The 19865-nt window shown below is 33.3% G+C and overlaps 1 non-coding gene across 1 annotated transcript; it reads right to left on the bottom strand.

Moving 5' to 3' along the window:
* Positions 1-18649: 18649 nt before the first annotated feature.
* TRNAK-UUU (transfer RNA lysine (anticodon UUU)) lies at positions 18650-18722 on the bottom strand. The gene has a single exon. It is a non-coding gene; the product is annotated as a tRNA-Lys (tRNA).
* Positions 18723-19865: the final 1143 nt, after the last annotated feature.

Genomic DNA, 19865 nt, shown 5'->3' with positions numbered 1-19865 from the left:
AGGCAAAACAATTCAGCATCAAAGGGTCACCTGTAGTACGGCAAGACCTACAACATCATGGATGGGGACGGGAAGAAACATGAGCGTGACCTCTAGAACAACAACAAGCCGGTCTACTAGAAAAGCTACACCCAAGAGAGGAACAACTACCATCAGAAAAACAGCCACGTGTTCACAGAGATCGAATTTCTCGAGAGATGGTACAGTAAGCCAAAGGACACGGATTACACACACGAAGACAACAAGCGCAAAAGGGAGATCAAGAGCTTCAGCAAGCCCGAGAATCAGACCAGCTGTTAGAAGGTCAAGCCCTACATTAATGTTAACTTCTGGACAGTTTTCTCATTTCAGTCAATGGTTCTGAATGTTTTCGATATAATGGATGCAGGTTTTATATTTTATCAATGATAAAAAAAATTTTAGACTACCATTCTAAAATATTTAGATGCACAATATATCTATATATCTATATATTATATTATTAGGGACAAAAATTTATGCATGAAATAAATAACATATTATAATGTTTGGCATTTGGAAATAAAAAGGGTGTTTGAGTATGAAATAATTTTTGTCTGTCATTTCTTTCTCTTCCTCAACGAAGGAACATTTACTATGGAACAGACATTTAAAGAGGATTGAAAAATAAATACATTTTCTTAATATGTTTTGATAACTGAAAAGTTTCATCTAGAGAGTGGTATTTTTTGAATTCTGAAGACATTTGTTCTTTGTTATCTCTCTCACGCAGCTAGCTAGCTCCAAATAGTCGAGATTCAATAGCGTGGAATGCACAGAATTGACAGAAACAGACTGAATAGACAGACAAAAAGAACGCACTAAACCCTTCTATTTCATGAACTGCGTTATGTTGTAGTAATAGTGAGGTCCGACAACAGTATGTCGAAGTACAATAGAGTTAAATGGTTCTTACCATACTTTTAAGAATGATCGTGTATTTTGCTATTATAAATTATATAATAATTTATAATAGCAAAATCACACTGTCCTCTGATACAAGTAATGATGGGCCAATAATATATTTGGATTAAACATGATCAGGAATAATAATTATCATAGTCGGTGGGGATTAGCAAACACCTCATAACTCCGAACAGAGGATAAAAATTAGTGTAAAAAATAAAACATTTTTTTAGCAAACATAGAACGTACACGTGTATAATTTAACAGACACCTCAGTGCTTTCACAAACTCTTTCTCGTGAAAACATTTTAAATGTTTGGTTTTCCTTAAGTAGAGATTGCAGAAGACCTGCTTCTAGATCAATGAATTTACCGCAAATGTTAATAAGCGAACACAGATGTCGCTACTTCATGTGGAAGAATATCGTTCCTCTGGTAAAATTGAAACAAAAACTCAAATAGTCAACTGAGTCCATTCCACACTGCTGACACAGAATTGTCTGGAATATCAATGCAATATTTGATGTTCATTTTCCCGGATAATACAACAAAGAATTCGGATCCAAACCAGGAGAAGCAGTCCCACGCTACAATACTACCTCCAAGATACTTAAAAATTGGAAGATAATTTCTGATAAATGAAATTTTTCCTATGAACCTTCGTGGCAATATTAGCTGAACGGTCGGTTATTTCCTGTACCACCCGAGCACTATTTCTAGAAAAATATGGTTGTTTCAATCATTTTTGCGACACGTAGTGCCTTACAAAGGATAAAACGTATGATTAAAGAAGAAAGAATATAAATCTTCCTTTAGGTGAAAATAAATCTAATATTATGGAGAAGGTTTTTTAAGAAGTAAGCAAAATATACCATCAGCATCAGTTCTGAAGATTTGTGGATTCATCGGCGTTTTATTATTTGGAAATAACTCTTTTTATCCAGTTCAAAACAGTTCATTTTATCAAAAAAAAAATCAGCTAACGCCTTTTTATTCCCGTATATACGGGAGTAGGCGAGGCCATTTAGCCCTATCTAACTTTTGGAGACTGAGTGGGCAGTTCAATCTCCACTGGTACCCAATCAGAGACAGATGGCCCAAGGCTATCACTAATTAAGCGGTACGCAGTGAAGAGAGACGGCTCAAATGTGCCGCCATCTCGTGGTCCCTAACCCTAACAGAATATATTTAATGTCTGAAATAATGTGGGTTCTACGGTCGATTTTCTTGAGTTTACGGGACGAAAAACCCGAGTTTCCGGGAGGAAAAACCTGCTTGCCCGTGCCAGAGATCGACTAACTTTTATCGGACCGTTAAATAGTTAGTGAGGATTTGACGTGAAGAGTTAGTGGAAAATGTGCATTTAAGAGGATTTGTCAGCGTAAATGCACGCCTTCCACTAAAAGTTAGTTGAACTAAAAAGTCGTTTAATTTTCATTAGATTCGTATTTAAAGAAATATGATTTTCACAGAATGTAAATTCAGTAAATTAAGTTTATCAGTGCAATTAAAAAGAAATGCGATTTTAAAAAAATAATATTTTATAGCTAAATGATAGTGAAACACGCAATCACTATTATTGTCAAGATTGCCTGCCACATTACATTGCTGTAATTAAACGTGAGGTATTAAAAAAAAATTAAAATGAGGCTACACGCAGTATACTGCTTTGAAAACTAGAAGGCATCTGTGTTAGTATGGAAAAGTGGCATCACATAATACGTGAATTGGTGTATTTCTCTGAGCGGCATCATGTAATACTTAAATTTAATATGTATTTATTCGAGTCAATGACTTTCCTATGTGTAATTATAATTTATACGGTAAGTTTATTCCACTGAGAAAATTGCAGCTAGTATATTAGTGCACACAGAGAGAAAGTTTCATGTTGAATATGTACGGGTTCTTTAATCTGGTATGTTAAACATTTGATAAAGTCCGAAGTTTGCTAATATCATGTTGCTATCTTTAGTCTGTAGTTACGACAAGCGCTCTGCCATTGTCATAAATACGCTGACAGGTCTTGAGATAATCACAGAATGTAAAGTGGAAAGTGATTATTTTGAATTACGCTACTCAGTGTACCCATGATAAAGGAAAGCCACATTATATTTTTTTTATAATTATAAAAATTTTTAATTAAATTTTATAATTATAAAAGACTTTAAAAACATTCTCTCTCTCTCTCTCTCTCTCTCTCTCTCTCTCTCTCTCTCTCTCTCTCGCTATATATACTCAATACCACCAATACTTTTCTTGTTTATTATAATAAAAGCTTTCACTAGCATTCTTCTACTGAAATATCTTTTCTTGAGCCAAAACATGACCGCCAGCCTGTTTCTAGCCAACCATACTCTGTATGGTTACGGATTACAGGTTAATGGCCTCTTGCTATAGGAGTTGCTCTCATGGACATCACTGTGGCCTCTCGTCTCCACCGAACACATCTTAATCGCTGATTCTTGCTTTGACATTTTGTTTCGTACCAGGTATCGCCCTACGAATCTGAACTGTTCCAGTAAGACAGCGCGCCTTCTACATGGATCTCATTATGTAAGAACGGTTCGAAAAGCATATCCGTGTGCTCTCCTGGCAACTTAATTTTCCTGATTTGAATCCCATCGAACAGTTGTAGGATCATGCGGAATGCGGTATCCGTCGTCAATGCCTCGCTCTGTCGCTGACCTCCGGGACAATATTCTGTTCAATTGGTTCAGAATGCCTCTGAATAACTTCTACGGTGTAGTGGAATCAATGCCAAGACGGATTTAAGCGATTATCTTGGCCAAAGGAGGCCTAACAGGCTACTAGGTAGGTGGTCATATGTTTTGGCTCATGAGTGTATACACACACACACATGCATGCATGTAATGCGAATAATGGACTTAGTTCATTTCATTTCAAGCATGATGAAACTAATATTCTATTTATTTCTTCCCTATATTTTAACAATCAACATTTTATTAGTAGACAACAATTTTATTAATATTTAGAGACAAACTGAATTCATCTCCCCATCCCTAATTAATAATTTTTTTTCTTTTCTTATATCTTTCCTTAAAATAGATAATATAATAATTTATTTTCTTAGAATTGTTTTAAATATTATACAACATTAAAATTTTATCCTTAATCCTTAAAAGGACTGGCAAGATGGGCGAAGCAAGAATGCTTTTCATACTCCTCGTTATCTGTAGAGGACAGTGTAAGGATAAGGTGTTATTGAGCTATATAAAGCTCTGGTCATGGCAGGAGGGTAACACCAATAGCCGAGCCTCAGTTAGAACTTCATTCGCTACAGCATTGCCATCCGTTACCCTCCCTGGATACCCATTGTAGTCGCCTCGTACGACATGCATGAGCTACATTGGTGCTATTCTTATCCGGGCAACCACACGAGAAAAATTCCTAACAAATTTATTTAAATAAACTTAGAATTTATTTAAACGACTTTATAATAAATTATGGTATGTTTCAATTTTCTTTATCAATATAGTGAATATACTGGTTAAAAAACGTTAAAATATTAAAAGATGGTTTGTTCTAATCGAATATTATAATATACTGAGGTTGAAAGGATCTTTGCTGTCTGAATTTCGTGTTTCTTGATAATGTGATCGTTTGTATGGCATTAACAGTGAAGTTGAGAAACCTGTGTATACAGTGCTATTTGCTTATGTTTATATTGCTGAGAATATTTTGAAAACTGTGTTGCCATTAATTAATCCATTTTATTTGTACAAAGTTCAAATAATTTTAAAGCGTTAAACGTTGAGTATTTAAAATATTTGACTTTGAACACAATATTCACTTTTGTTGTTTGCAAATACAGAAGTCTATGACGTCATATGCTTAGAAGATGTTTAGCTGGAGTGATTCAAGCCAATTTTCGTTATTGATAAAATGAGTCAATTCAATAATTAGAAGGTTACTTATGGAATTAAATCGAATTTTACTTTTGTTTTCTCGTTTGGGAGATCAGATACTGAGTGATGACCAGAGTTACAACATACAATTTTCACGAATAATTATTTTTTTTTAGATTGATGAAGGAAATTACGTTTCCCATATCAGCTTAAACATTTTATTATTTTGAATTTTCCCTTTCTATTAAAATTTTAATTAAAACTGTTGTTTTAATTAAAATTTAGAGAATTACTTCAATATTTTATTATTTGCGTTCTCCATAGTTTGCATTATAACGAACTTAAAAACGAAATTAAAAACTATAACGAACTTCATTTGTTTTATGACTATGTCCGATTTATTTCCTTGTTTATGTAAGCTATAATCTTACTGGAAAGTAAGATTATAGCCAAATCTTTTTTGTTTTCTGATTATGTTACTGAAGGAAGCAAAGTATTTGACACTTCAGAATACATATAAAATAAGTGATAAGAAAAAAAAAAAAAAAAAAAACAGGTCAGTAAATTGGATGATACTTAAAAGCAGAAGCAAAATATGAGATGTATTCAATAGGTGAGCAGAATCTTCGCAACCCTAGCAACAGTTGCAACACTGATATGAACTTGCAACAAGTATCACAGCTTGTCGATGTCATAATTTTTATAAGATCCGTATCTTGATTCTCTTTCCTACATTTCTGAGCTTTCTAAATAACCTTCGAAACATTTTGCTTTCTTCTTAATAATTATCATTGATATTCTTTCTGAAATATCCCCATGATATTGTTGCTAAGTTACTTTTATGCACATTCTGTATTTCCTCTCTATATTTTTGCTGATTTACTAACTAGAAACATTTACGTGATCCTTTAACTTCCTATGTCTACCATGGTGTTCTTAATTTTCGGTAATTACAAGCAACTTTATCAGTTGCCTAGCTGGTTGAGTCCGACATTTTATTCAGTGCTTGCCAATAAGTCTCTAAACGGTGGTTCTGGCTTTCAACCCCCACCCCCGTCGGTCTGTGAAACATTTCTTAACTTGAAACATATTAATATTCGTTAGAGCACTCTTTCCAAAGATTTTTATTTATTTATTTATTTTGCTGTTTTTTAGTGAATTAAATGAATAAAATTCTAACGCCGTAAGTGATTTTACACATCAAGAAATATATGTAGTGGCTTTTTAACCACTTCACATCACTGACTTGAAATTAGATTGAGTATAGGAAAAGTTTCTGCAATTATCAGGCGCCTACAGCTTCAAATATCTTGAAAATCTTGATCACATAACTCAGTTTATACAATAAAGGTAATACTAAATAAAACTCAATAAATAGATAACTTAAATATTTAATTTTGTGTGTGTGTGTGTGTGTGTGTGTGTGTGTGTGTGTGTGTGTGTGTGTGTGTGTGTGTGTGTGTGTGTGTGTGTGTGTGTGTGTGTGTGTGTGTGTGTGTGTGTGTGTTCCTAACGGTAAATTACAAAACCGGAAGTTTTATTTACGGTTAGGAACAAATTAAAATAATTATTATAACGATACAAAGAAGAGTAATTAAACATTAAAATAAAGTAATAGATATTTCGATGGAAATGTATAATAGACTGAGTTGTAAAAATATCTATTTCTAAAAAATAAATGGAATTAAGTTAAAATAAAATGAAAACCTCCAGCGCAGTAATTTAATATTACTGAATATATATAATAAATTATATTTACTGTAATTTATATATAATATATAATAAATGTAATAAATTATAATGAAAAAAAAGATTAAAAAAATAAATTTGCTGATATTACACAGATATGTTTTTTTGTGCTAGGAAGTGGAAGTGGAAGTATTTTTTATTTGATATATAACAAATATACATGGATTTATGTTAAAAGGTGGATTTAAAAAAATAAATAAATTGAATTAAATAATTTACCATAACAAAACTATATTAGTTATCAGTTCAATTGTATAATGCAACATTCTTTTATTTATTACAATGATATGGATTTAAACTAACGAAACTTCTACAGTAAACTGTGTTATGTGTTCGGTTCAAACCAATTGAACGACAAGGGTCTAGTGAGTTTTAATAAATTTATTTTAAATATACTCATTCATATATATATGTTAAAGATGCCAAGCTATTTTAAAATAGCTTGGCATCTTTACTCCATTTCCCAAGTAAGCAAACAGACAAATAAGTCAAGTTTGCGCCTGCACGTAATGCAGGTCTAGATGACCCACAAAGTATCCAAAGAAGTTATAAAAAAACATTGAAGAAAATAGGACTGAGAATCAATAGGTTGGTTTTCCTAAAACGTTATAAATTCAATCAAGTTTTTCCTAATTTCATATCGTTTCAAGAAACAATTACAACAGAACGCGCTAAAAGAATTTATCGTAAAGCAAAGTTAGATCTTCTAAGCGAAAGTATCTCATATACAAAACGTTGTCTTGCCCTTTTGTTCAACGTAAAAAGGTCTTTAACTCAAACACTTGTAGAGGTTATGAATAATGATAATTTTCATCTTTAACTGTGAAGCGCAAGCAACACGGATACAAAATAATAATAAGCTTAATCTTATCAAGAAGTTTAACATTCTTAAGAGAGCACAAAACAATTCTGTTACTACTAAAGCCTAAATTAATCCTGACAAAGTTGTAGTAAACAATTCGTCACATGTTTTAACAGTTCCTGAAAAAGATATTCTAAGCAAAGATCTAAATTTCATCCCCTCACCTAAGTTTATTCCAAAAGAATCTCTACTTACTAAAACAGAAAAAGCCAGTTCACTTATTCCTAATCATTGGGCAAAACTTCTCCGTATTGAATCCATCTTCATTATCAATAATGGTAAACCTCCAAGAGATAATCTTTCTCCTACCGAAAGACAGGCCTTAAAGAATCTTAAAAAGAACAAAAACATAATTATTTTACCTGCAGATAAAGGCAATGCCACAGTCGTCCTCAATTCTGAAGATTACCACAATAAAATGCTTCAGTTGCTTGAAGACAACATTACATATTCAATTCTTCAGGATGATCCAACAAGGGAACTACAAAACCGCACAAACAATCTGTTAAAGACTACTTTTGAACTTCCTCACAATATTCGCCTTTCTTTACGTTCTCTTCACCCTCTTATATCATGCATTTATGGAGTTCCGAAGATCTACAAAGTAAACACCCCTCTTCGCCCAATTGTGGAAGGAATTGATGGTCCTACTTATAAGCTTTCGAAACATCTTGCAGAATACCTCAAGTTTATAAATGGAGTCCCTATAGGGACTCCATTTATAAACAAAACCAAGTCCTAGCAATGGGTAACCCTTTATCCCCGGTTCTAGCAAACATTTTCCTGGAAGATTTTGAAATGAAAGCCATATCGTCCTTCTCACTTAAGCCGAAACTTTGGAGACGTTATTTTGACGACATTTTCATCATATGGAGTCACGGACACACATCTCTCATGGATTTTCTTCAACATCTTAACAACCAGCATTCTAATATAAAATTCACTGCTGAACTAGAACTAAATAACTGCCTTCCTTTCCTGGATGTAATTCTTACACGATGCTCTGATAGATTTAAAATCTCTATATACCGAAAACCAACTCATACTAACAGATATCTGCACTGTCAATCTCATCACTTTCCATCACAAAAGCTCGGAACTATTTCTACCGTAGGACACAGAGCACGATCTCTTTTAAATAAACCAGATGAACTCCAAAAAGAAATTGAACAACTTTCTCTTATCTTTAAACAAAAATGGATATTCTGAAAAAAAAAAAAAATTAAGAAATTTCTTCTGGATCCTCCTAGGCAGCGTACTACGGAAACTATTGATTTTAAAGGTAGCATCTCAATACCTTACATTATTTCATTCTCCAATAAATTGGCTAAAGTCTTTAAAAAATGCAACATCAGGACGTTTTTCACTACACTCCCTAAAGTCCGTTATAAGCCATCCGAAGCCTATTCATCATAACCTGAAATATCAAAGTGTTTACAAGTTATGGTGCGATTGTAATATTCCTTATTTTGGACAGACTAACAAATCTGTTGACCTTCGTATTGAGGAGTATAAAAGAGACATCTCCTATGAAAGGTCACATGCATCTGCGCTATCCAGTCATGTTCTTTTCTCTAACAATCCTCGTGATAATCTACAGAGTCAGTCAGTGTGCTGGGATAAATCCGAAAACATTTTTCGCTGTAGTGATGAGTTTGAAAGGAAAATCGTGGAGTCCAGGGAAATCCTCCTTAATCCTGAACATTTGAACAGCAATTTGAGTTATAACATCCCTGATAGTCATACTGTAGTTGTTCAATACTGGCGTTCACGTGAACCTGCAAGCACGCATGCTACAAACAATAGCACGTTAACTAGAACGACTTGAAAAGTAAAACGTTTTTGTGTCAATTATGTGTTGCATTTTTGCCTGTAATTCTCAGTTTTTTATATCTTCAATTTTTATTACTGTGAAAAATTTATTTATCTCGGTTTAAAGTCATTTAAAATGTATTCTTTAAAATATATATACTGTATATATGAGGAAATATTCACGAATACTCATCTACCAACGATGAACAAATAAGCAAGATGTTTCCGCTCTGTTAATTAACTTATCACATTTAATTTTTGAAATTTATAAATTAAGAAGTTTTTCAAACGTAAAATACGAAAAGCATAAAATGTCCATCGCATCTTCACGGAGATTTTGGATGGAGCTTCGTTTGTCGGCATTTAGATAACAGTTCTACGACGATATGAGTTTTATCTAATTGTATGAAGCACTTAGACCGCCTTCTTATGTATCAATGAAAAATACCGGTACTTACTTTATGGTGTGTGTGAGAAAAATATTATTTCTTTCTGAAAAATAAAGCAAGTCAATTATGTTTTGTTATTTATTTTTATTATTTTAGTTTATTTATAATTTTTAAAATAAAAATGATAATTAAAAATAAAATGCATTTTTACATGTCTTTTCATCAAAGTCGTTCTGTCTTCATTGAAACTATTAGGGAAATATGTTAGGGGCAACTCGGAGTTTCGTATGCGACAGAATGAAATTTAATTAGACGGAGAAGGGCTTCAATTTTTTTTGTTTTTTGTTTTTTTTTTTAAGTATAATATAGATTGAATATTTCAATCCCAAAATTCAGTTTTAGTTTTAGGATTTAACCGATCCTGCTAAACACTTTAAAGATCTTAATTTGGCCAAAGGCATACAGTGAAAAATGTTTGTGGAATAGTCTCGATCAGGTAGGAGCAAGATAATTTGGAATTAAAATAAGCTTAATTATAACTTTTTCAAATATTTTCAACGCCATTTACCACGTTTGTACTAGAGATTTATTGCTAAAGTTATTTGTATTCAGTAAAAAAAATAATAAATAAAATTGAAATGTATCGGAACATATTAGGGCTTAGCTTAAAATTTTGGGATATTAGGGCTTTATTGTTGATTGTGAAGCTGAACCAAGCTGTGTGTTTGGCATTAAAATCTCCAGCCATAATAACAGAGTCAGTAGAGCCGAGAATGGAATCCAAATCAGATGCCAACAGTAGGATGCTAGGTGGGTTGTATGCGGCGTAGATTTTGATGCTGCCGGTATTGTTAGTATGAACTTCAATACCTGTTATCTCAAGATTCTTGGTTTGTCAGGACGTTATGGCTTAGATAATTTTTGATGTATACGGCTGTGCCTCCTCCACCGGCGTTGAGTCTGTCTGTTTTATACATCACGAAGCTCCGTAATTTAGGGCTGTTAGCTGGCCTAAGATGTGTTTCGTTAACTAAGACTGTATCAGGATTGTATCTGTGACTGAAATCTTTGCAGTTCAAGGATTTTGTTTAACAGATCCATTCTATTATCATGAGTGAGTTCGGTTTAAATTTTTTATACGTTGTATACAGCTGTCAGTATGGGTTGGGTTTGTAGGTAGAATCTTTTTCTGGAAGATGGTGAAGAGCTTGCTTTGCTGAATTCCTGCAGCATGGCAAGAGAAGCAGTTAGAACTGATGTTAAGTTGGAGCTTGTTTTCTCGTGAGATAAAGGAATCTGAGTTCGAGCCGCCTCTCAGTGTTTGGGTCATGGATGAAGATCACGTGCCTTCCTATGCTGCTGAAGATGAGGTATTTCGAACAGGAGAGCAACCTGGTTGGTTGCTTATGGTGTCATAGCATGGGGGAGCTGGGTTCACTCTTGCTGATCCATGATTTTTGGGGTGGAAAAGGCCCGTTGTAATTTGCGGGGTGAGGTCCTCTACAATTGGCACAACAGGCAGGTGTAGTCCTTGGCTTGTTGCAGGAGCTGGTCTGGTGTCCTTTACCACATTTTAGACATCTGTAGGCTTCTATGCACAAATTTTGGGCATGCCCAAACGTTCGGCATCTATGGCATTGACCTGTCGATGCCCTTTTCCTTAGAGGCTCAGTGTTGTAATTTTGAGCCTGCAGATATCTTTCGTGTATCCTTTTCTGGGTGTTGCTGATTTCTACTAGTACTAAAGGCATTGGCCTTTTGTCGGATCTCAGCATTCAGTTAACTTTGATTGGGGTAAGTCCTTGACTGATGAGGTCGGCAGTGACCTCATCTGTTGTGATACCCTCGACAACTCCTCTGAGGACCACTTTAAAATTTTTCTCGCTTGCTAGTGTGAAGGTGTGGAATGGCAATTTGGAATTGTCCAGCATTTTTGTCATTTTGCGGTAATCTGAGACAGTTGCGGGATGAATTTTAACTCCCTCATCTGTATTACTGACCCTGGAGAAGTTGATGTTTTGTTCACCGAGGGTCCTTGAAACTGATGTCCATTTTTCTTTGTCTTGGAGGATCGCTGGTGGGACCTTTTCCTTTTTGTCTTCTGAAACATGTGGTATTAAATCTTCTTCCATAAGACCTTGATATACTACTGTGATGGGACCGCAGTAGTATACCGGCCACTAGTGACAAGATCAAGATCAAGATAAGATAAGGAATCGTGGCATGATTGGTTGTTGAGATGGTGACGTCATTGTGGGGGTGACGTCATGAGATTGGAATGTTTGGAATTTCCCTGGGGGCATATGTGTCAGTGACGCGTGTTCTTGTGTTTTGGTTCGGATATGGAATTATGGGTGACGGTAGAGATAAGGATTCGTGTTGTGATTGGTGGTGCACTAGTGACAATATCAAGATCAAGATAAGATAAGGAATCGTGACGTATGTGTGTTTGTTCTTATCAGATGAAGATAAGTGACGTCATTTGTTATTTGTAAATAAGTGACGTCATTTGTTAGTTGTAAATAAGTGACGTTGTTGTTTTGAATGGAAGGGAGATATATATTAGTGTATAAGGAATTGGGTCATGATTGGTGGGACACTAGTAACAAGATCAAGATAAGATAAGGAATCGTGACGTGGATGTTTGTTGTTATTGATTTTGGAATGTTTGGAATTTCACTGGGCCCCTCCTTCTGTCAGAAACATCACGTGGTTTGTTTGGTTCTCTTATTGCATTGTAGGTGTTATTTAGAGATAAGAATCGTGACGTTATGTGTTTGGAAATTTCTGGGGAACATATGTCTCTCTGTGATATCACATGGTGTTTTGGTTTGGCTATGGAATTGTGGGCGATGTTTTTGAGATAAGATATCTTGGAATTTTCCCAGGGTGACACACATCCGTCATTGTCGTCATGTTTTGTTTGCTTGTCTAGTCTATTGATGGCTGTACTAATTTTCCAATACATTTTGGGGTATTTCTTTCCTATTAAAGGTGGGAATTCTTAGAGAAAGTCCTGATGGCGGCAGTGTTTCAAGCTTTTCTGAATAATTTAATTATTTGATGGTGTCCCGCACGCACGCACGCACGCACGCACACACACACACACACACACACACACACATTAGACATGAAAACTCGCTAATGAACAAAGATGTGTGCTTCTGTTGTTGTGTTTTTCCACGGTGAATTTTTTACTCAGTTATACTGATTAGAACTTGATATTTAAATCCACAACTTTATATCTTAATGCAATTCTATTTAATTATTTTAAAAAAATCACAACTGTGAAATTAATGCAAGGAATGGGGAAAAAAAGTGTTGAAAACTGATATCCATGTATGGATTATTTTAGTTTTTCTGTTGTTGTGTTTTTCCACAGTGAATTTTTTACTGAAAACAATTCGTTCACATAATCGAAAATCCAAACTGTTAGAATTTTGTTGTTTTACAGAGAGAGAACAGATAATTAACCCAAAACGTGACTTTAACTCTTAAAGTTTGGTATAGCAAAAATGTTTGTACTCTCCAGATAACACATATACAAATTTTACCTTTCCCCACACAAAGTAAGATAAAAACACACCAACAGTATGTCCAGCAGCATGTGAAAACATGTCGTTGAGTCATATGCGCAAAATGTTTATTTTTGAAGGAACGGTCAAGGTAGAATATGGTAAGTGTAAACAGTATTATACGAAAATAAGATAGAGTCCAGTGACTTTGGACTTAAGGTAATCGTTCATCCACTGCAGATGCTGTTTTGTGTTTGGTAATGTAAAAATAATGGGTGAACCACAAATTCTTTGAAAGTTTCTTTGTGAAAAGTTCTAATTGTTTAGAATTTTGTAACAGAAAGTTACCAAAAAATACGATCAGAGCTAATAATCAGTTAAATAATAATAATAATAATAATAAATAACTATTTATTTGTGGTGCCATATGAAGTAATCTAAGAAGAAGAATGAAGGAAAAAAACGATTATGAAAAATCGACAATGGGTGAAAAATACGAATTTTCAGTTATTATTGGAATAATTGATTGCCAATTTCTTTTGAATAAGAGTTCAAATTTATTTACTAAAGAAATTGTATTTCTGATAGAATTATTATAAGATATGCATTGACAAAATCACCTTGTAGTTGGAAAGAATTACCTGAAAGAGTTAAAAAACAGAATTCTTGGTTAATAAAATATAACCATCAGCTGAAGTGGGAAATTGGTTCACTATCTCTGGACAAACTAAGAAATTGGATGATAGAATCAACATGCAAATATCAAATATTACTCGCCAAAGGAAGAGAAAAATCAAAAACATTAATGAGGTTGATAGGGAGGCCTGTTCTTGATTTAAATGAAATTGGATGCCCAAAACGTGAAAACAAAACATGTACTTTTAAATGCTTTTGGAAACATAACGAAAGATTCTGTGCTTTTAATAATGTTCACAAATGTGTGTATTGGTTTCAAAAAAATAAATATGCAACCCTTAATTTTACTACAGTAATAAATTCCCAACGGTCACCAAATGAAAATTAACTTTCAGATGAGAGTCACATTGTCAAAAACCACATGATGGCGATTTCACAAGTATGGGAAGAACCTTTGATGTATTTTTAAATTTATTCATTTTCTGTATGTTAGGTTCAGTAAATAAAATTTGTAAATAATATTTCATTCAAATAAAATGTGTAAATTTAAATGAAAAAATTGGGTGTCGTTGAATTGTTATACAAACTTAAATAAGACCATAACATTTTTTTCCTTGTGAAATTTCATGCCACAAAGAAACCAGAGACTTTTTTTATTGTCAATAATCTTATCATATCGAAATAACACATCTGTTCTCGTGAAAAGTCCAAGCGTAACACTCCATTTCTTTTTTAAGAGATTGTTAATTATTGATATTTAATAAATGAGAAAATAAATAAATGGTGTTGCAATGTAACTCGAGTGATTTTAAAAATTGTATAAGGCTTCAATAAAAAAAAAAATACTTTAAAAAATTATTTTTAATATGCAATACTTTTTTAAAGCTGCACAAAATCTTGCCACACAGTATAAAACTATTGTGTAAAGAATCGCGTTATATTATTATGGTAGTCGTTACTGAAGCAATGCCCAGTACTATAAATTTTGAATAATATAATATGAATCTTGGATTGCTAATAATAATAGATGTTTTTAATATAATAGAAATTGGCCATTAGTTTATTTATATCTTGCTATGCTTGGAAGCGAGTAAAGTTAATCTAATAATACTCGTTATATGCTATATGCGTGTTGATATATTTGAATTTGTGTGGCCACAGGGGCGACTCGTTCATAGGCACTGCGGAACTGCAGCGCCCCCAATTTTTCTCGATATATAAATATATTTATTAATTTATTTATATCTGCTTGTAATATTTAATTTTATCATCAACAATCCTATACAATTCTCTTATTTTGTATAAAAAATCTTGTAGCACTTAGGTGGGCGAAGGACGCTAGCAGCACTGTGTTTACCACAGTGTTATATTGCTATTGCTACGCGCGCAAGCATATGCACGTCATAGTGAGATGCCAGCTATTAGTGTAATGCGCACTGTCTGTCGCACAGTTCCACTGTTGTTTATATGCAGTTTGCGCCAGTAGTAGAGAGTTCGTAGTGTTTATCGTGTTTACTCCGTCTCCTTAAATATTTGTACATTCCAATTAAAGACATAACATTTGTTATAGTTTTTATTTTAGAACATTATTAGGGTTATGATGATGGATTTTATTTTTAAGTAATTTTGAATTATACTAAACTGTATAATTTTATCGATAATAAATACTTTTTCATGTTTAATTTTTTTTTTTAATTTTTACCATAATTTTGATATTTTATCCAAACACGTATACACTGTACTTACAGTGTGTATGTATATTTCGAAAGTTGCAGCATCCCCACGATTTCAAGCCACGAGCCGCCACTGGTGGCGAGGTTGTGAATATTACTTATAAGTTGGAAAAGTAGGTGATAATGCCGTATACTTTTTTTTTTTTGAGGGGGGAGGGTGTAACCTTGTGTTGTACTATATACGTTGACTATGATTTGTTCTAGTCATTCTAACATGGTTGTACTTTTTTTTATTTGGTATTATTGTTTATTGTATTGCTGCTGATAAATAGATCATCACATTTTTGTAAAGGTAGTTTTGTAGTCTTGTTCGTATGAACTTTTAGAAATGACTGGCAGGTTAGATAAAGGTCTCTATTTTTGAGTGTCATTTCTTTTGTCATTTATGGAGAGGCGTATAATTATCAAAGTTTTGAGCTGATGGAATTAATACCAATATCAGATATTATGTTCACTTTTCAAAGTACAAGATTTACTTGTACAAAACACATTAAAATATCCGCAACTCTGATCATGTCTACTCCTAGACTGGTCTTTGGTTTTAATTGTGAGAGAGCACCTTTCAGTTACATTATTATTATTATTATTATTATTATTATTATTATTATTATTATTACACCTCGGGAGTCCAAAGACTCATCGAGGGAGGGCACGTACTTTACAACCCTGTCTCAACCACTCAGTTCATCACCTACACCAATGTCATCTACCGTCCACCACCACCACTAGTAATTTCACGGACAATCACAAACAGCCATGCCCATAGCGAGATTCGAATCCGCAGCCTTTTGGCTGAAGAGCGGATACGCTAACCACTTGGCCAAGCAGCTGAAAAAAAAAAAAAAAAAAAAAAACGCGTGAACAGGAACTTGAACGCTGCACCCTTATGGTAAAAGCTTAATGTTCTACCAACTGGGCCACGCGGGCAGTTATATAATACTGGCGATGGAAATTGCTTAGTTTGCTGTTGACTTTTGATTCACTAATTTTATATTGTATATCACTGGAAATTATCTTTTTTTTTTTTTTTTTTGCTTTTCACATACTTAACTTTATATGAGAGCCTCCTATTCCTATTTATTTGGTGATTTCGTTAGTTAATTACGGTTTTTGTTTTTTTATAATAGAGAGAACAAGAAGTAACTTGTTAACATTGGATTTGATTTTTATTAAGAAATACATAAGAAGGAAGAAAGAATGCTCGAAAAGACAGCAGTATAGAAATAGTGAATGAATAGAAAGGAATATTTAGTCTGTGAGTTAAAAGTTCAGCTGTGGGTGTTGGATAGCTGCCGTACGTGTTTTAATAGAATTAGAAAAGAATGGAAGAAGTAGATGCTACTTCTAATGAGCATTTATGAAGAGTTAATGTCAGGGGTTGGTCATTAATCAACTTTCTGTGCTCTCTCATATAATAATAATAATAATAAATCTTCAAGGGCCCATCGCGGTAGGGCATTCTACTCTACTCCACTACTTACATATCGCCGTATCTCCTACTGCTCAATTCTCCAATTACAACGCTACTACCATCAACGCCATCTATTGTCCACCACCTTCACTAGCATTTTTCGTCTGTAAATTATCTGTGTTCTTACAATTATCGCAGTCTATTGTCAAACTACATCTCCGCTATCAGACGTTTAATAAATACATGCGCGTTACACATAGTATAATGGTTTAAATAACGGCTTTATACATGTAACAGGAAACTATATAATTTATTACTCCTATACATTTCGCTCAATATGTCATGAGCTTTTTTTCAGGGAGAAGACAGAAAAACTGGTAACAATACTTAAATTCTGAATACAAGAACGAGTCCCAGCATACGTATAATATCACGTGTCTCTGTTATACAGTAGTAGGAAACACTATTATTTAGAAACAAGGGAATATATGGATAATTAATTAATTAATTTAAAAAAAGTATAAACAGTTAACAGCAATTGCATCTTAGAAATCTTAAAATCTTAGAAATAGATATATAATCTGTCTGATTAAGATTAGGACAGTGGCACAGGGCTTCGCACGTTTCTAAAAATAAACGATGAATTGTGAACCTACTGTAGTGTACTATTTTGGCATAGTTCCAGTGAACTCTATAACAATTAAAAAGTATTTAAGTCTAAAAAAAAAAAATTAGGGCATCACACATGGGGTCTTTTAGGGGATAAATTTTGTAATCCCGAGAGAAAGTTGATTTTTTTTTTTTTTTTTTTTTTTTTTTTTTGGAAAGAGTGTTATTAGATCACTTTGTTATATATTTTCTTGTCCTCATTCTTGTGAAATTACAAGACTTTGTATGAATATCATGTCAACAGAGGGCGGCACTTGTTTTGCCTCCCTTGGTTAAAGCATTTCCTGTAGGAACAGGAAATGCTTCTTCAAAACTAGATAGTGCACTAAGTGATAATTTGGTAATTTGGTACACACTTATTATTATATTATTATTTAGTGCATCATCTAGTTCAAAATGATAGCTCTTCTCTTATCTTTTTCTTTCTATCGGGTTCAGTGGTAGGGTTCGTTAATATATTTGTTAGTAGAAAATGCATAAAGGAAATAAGTGAATCTATAGTAAGTCAAATTGTAAATCAAACATAAATATCTGCAAAAAATTGTTTATTCTTCATCTGGAGCAAATTTATTTCTGTTTTCATGTAGATCAGTATTTCACAAAGTTTCAAAGTAATGAAATACGGGGTACTTTTTTAAAATTTTGATTACTTTTTTTCTAACTTTTATATTCTTGTTTCCGTATTGCGACAAATAAGCAGGTCTGTTCTATAATTAATTTTTCAAAAAAAAAAAAAAAATCCCTAAATGAAGTTTGTCTTAGCATGTATCGAGTGACCTTCGTTAAGGCACATTTGGATGACGACACGCTCGTGTTTCAAACGGTTTGCGTTAAAAGTTTAAATGCAAATAGTTCGAATTAACCGTGTTGGAATTATTCGTTAATTATCTACCGTATGTGTATTATATTCAGATATGGTATTACTCATTATTTATTTATTCTATCGTATTTATTTATTTTTGGTAATATCTGACCATACACGGAAATTGACAAGGTCTATAGCAGATACTGTATGGAAAAGAGGATAGGAGGAATCTGTTTGATGTATTCTAAAAATAAAAAGATAGAAAAAAAAAAAAACTAACGCCCGAACAGGGACTTGAACCCTGGACCCTTAGGTTAAAAGCCTAATGCTCTACCGACTGAGCCATCCGGGCAGCTATGCGAGTAGTTCCTAACTTGGGATGTAAACTAAAAATGTATTTAATAATTTTAAAAAAATCTTTTACACTTTGGTAATTTATTATAACATAAATGTTAATAACTAAATACTTTTATAATTATTTCAGTTTGAATGAAATACTATTATAATTTCTCCAAATTGCCTTTTCCTTTTCTTGGAAGGGAGTGCGCCGGTGTTACTAAACTTTTAAAATGAATACTTGGGCACTGAAAGTTTGGAAAACACTGATGCATATAACTCTTCGTGGACTGTGCTGCGATCTACCGGAGAAAAAGGAAAACGTCTTTGCAAATACTGGAGTAGGTATTATAAATTAAGACAGTCTGTGATGATTTACTACCTTCCGTTTACATTTTTTTTCCTTTCTTTCTTTTTAGTCGTGATTTGCAGTTAAAGCAGGAAAGCTTAATATTATTAATATTATGCAGTAATGGTGTTCATTTTCCAAAGCAATTTCGCAACAACACAGTAATAAACTTAATAGTAACAGAATCAAAAATGTCATCTTCGGATTAACGAATTTTGCGAAACAAATATTCGACCAACAAGAGTCGATATGCTTTATACAGTCTCATTTATTCTGAACAAAGTCAACGAAAAAACAGCGTGCATTAAATGCATAAAAAGTATAGTATAAAATCATTCGACATCGAATTTTGTTGCAGTAACCAAAAACCGGATGTGAACGTCATATCCGGTGTACTTGATAGCCATTGTAGCTTGCATCAGCTTTTGTATACGAACAAATAAATTGAAATAAACGAAATCAGAAATATTTTTTGGGCTTCTACAAATTGCTGTTGCTAAAATCATATTCTCGTCAACTATTTGACTATTATTTTAATCCGAAATACCTAATTTACAACTCATAGCGACAAAAAATTAATTTGCTTCATGAACGAGGAATATTAGATTGAATTGTCGCCATTTCAAGGACTTAATTTCTTTGTCAGAAATCTTGATGTTCCAAGATTATTATTTTTTTTTTCTAAAAAAGTGTATTTTATAATTACAATATACTATTGAGTATTCAGTATTCAACGATCGTTCGAAGTATAATCTAATACTCTGCTACAACGAAAGTTCCATTATTTTATTTATTTATTTATTTTGGTGT

This window comes from Typopeltis vanoorti, chromosome 21 (genome assembly GCF_054136105.1).
Source record: "Typopeltis vanoorti isolate ZY-2024b chromosome 21, IOZ_Tvanoo_1.0, whole genome shotgun sequence".
Classification (NCBI taxonomy): Eukaryota; Metazoa; Arthropoda; class Arachnida; order Uropygi; family Thelyphonidae; genus Typopeltis; species Typopeltis vanoorti.
This window is presented reverse-complemented; position numbering and strand designations above follow the sequence as displayed.